General features: G+C 32.0%; 1 long non-coding RNA gene across 1 annotated transcript; it reads left to right on the plus strand.

Moving 5' to 3' along the window:
• Positions 1-352: 352 nt before the first annotated feature.
• LOC110037225 lies at positions 353-904 on the plus strand. The gene is made up of 2 exons (XR_002295313.1): positions 353-409; positions 739-904. It is a non-coding gene; the product is annotated as an uncharacterized LOC110037225 (long non-coding RNA).
• The last annotated feature ends 763 nt before the right edge of the window (positions 905-1,667 follow it).

Genomic DNA, 1,667 nt, shown 5'->3' on the forward strand with positions numbered 1-1,667 from the left:
GCTTTAAGATTATGTGTAATACAACTTATGATTGGTGCATCCATTATACATAACACACACATCTTATGTATTTACATATCTGACACCTAAACTTTCATATTTACATACATAACACCCAAATCTTTGATATCACATCAAAAACACACTATTACTGAAATACAACTGAGTGTTATAAATGTAAATATGAAAGTTTAGGTTTTTGATATGTAAATATATAAGAATTGTGTGGTATGTATATAAATTTCTCTAAATTTAATAGTTCTAAATTCATTCAGGTCAAATTTGATTACAATATCTGACCTTTTTTACCTTGACAAAGTCTGACTGTAGTTTTTTTTTTTTGTATCTTTTCAGGAATGATGGTTATCGAAATAGCTTAGAGGTGACGTTGCCCAGCAGTAGTGCTCAGGTGTCGTGTCATCATGTCCAGCATTTGAGAAATTATTTCATACGGACACCGCATACATCTCTGCATGCGGTGTCCGATCCTGACCGTAGATCACGGTGATCTATGGTGAGGATTATTTCAGTTTAAAAAAATATATATAGGTGGGGCCCACCAAAATACATATTGAACGTAAATCACCTGATTTACGGTTAGGATCGGAGACCGCAAGATGCGTGCGGTGCCCGATCCGTATAGAATAATTTTTCCCAGCATTTACCCTCTAGAAGAACTTGTATTATCTGAAATGTTTTGCCGGTTTCCTAATCTCCCAATTTATTGTATACTTGCAGGTCTACAAATTGACTCGCATTGCGAGAGTTTAAGGCTATTTATGGATTCAAGGAAGACTTTTGATTTGCATCCATGGCATTTCCTCTTTTTTTTCTCTAGTGTAAAAGAATGCTTGTTAGCTCAGTTTATTGTTTGGATGAAAATGGGTGATGGGTGAATTTTTAATTCATTTTTTAGGAGGATTTACATACATACCACTCAATTCTTATGTGTTTACATATCTAACACCTATCCTTCAAGTTTCACATCAATTCCACCTTATCCATGCATGAAAATGAAGTGAGATTATAAATTGGAAAGCAATCGTTTGGTCTCTTATGATCGTGATTGAGGTTGTGGAAGGGGTAAGGTGGGCAATGGTGGTGATCAGGTAAAGTTGTATTGGTGATAATTTTTCGAGAGAGAGAATAGTCAATGATGATAGTCAGATGGTTGTGTTTGAGCAATAATGGTCGAACAATGTCAATGAGACAATGATAGTTAGATGATGGCAAACAGGTGATGATAGTTGTTGGTAATGATTGTTAATATTAGACATTAAGCATAGTTTTAAAAAATCTTCAAATCTCAATTTCAAGTATAAATCATACTCAGCGCGAAATCCTATCTATAATATTGAAAAAAAAAATATTTTAATTATTTTGGCTAATTTTTCCAAAATATTTTGAGTTATTATTTATATCGTTAATTTTAAAATTGGAAAATATTGAACCCATTGTATTTTTCTCGTTGAGATGCACGATCTTTTATACTAAGGAATAATAATGCAACATTTAATCGTTCATTGCTCAACAAAAAAATTGTATATTTACACCGCTCAAATCATTCATCACACAAAAATTATCACAAATTTGGCTTCTAAAAAAGTGAAAAATATCTTTTTCATGCATAATCAAAATATTATATACATAAAAATTGAAGATTATGT

The sequence above is a fragment of the Phalaenopsis equestris genome, unplaced genomic scaffold, assembly GCF_001263595.1.
Source record: "Phalaenopsis equestris unplaced genomic scaffold, ASM126359v1 Scaffold217139, whole genome shotgun sequence".
NCBI lineage: Eukaryota > Viridiplantae > Streptophyta > Magnoliopsida > Asparagales > Orchidaceae > Phalaenopsis > Phalaenopsis equestris.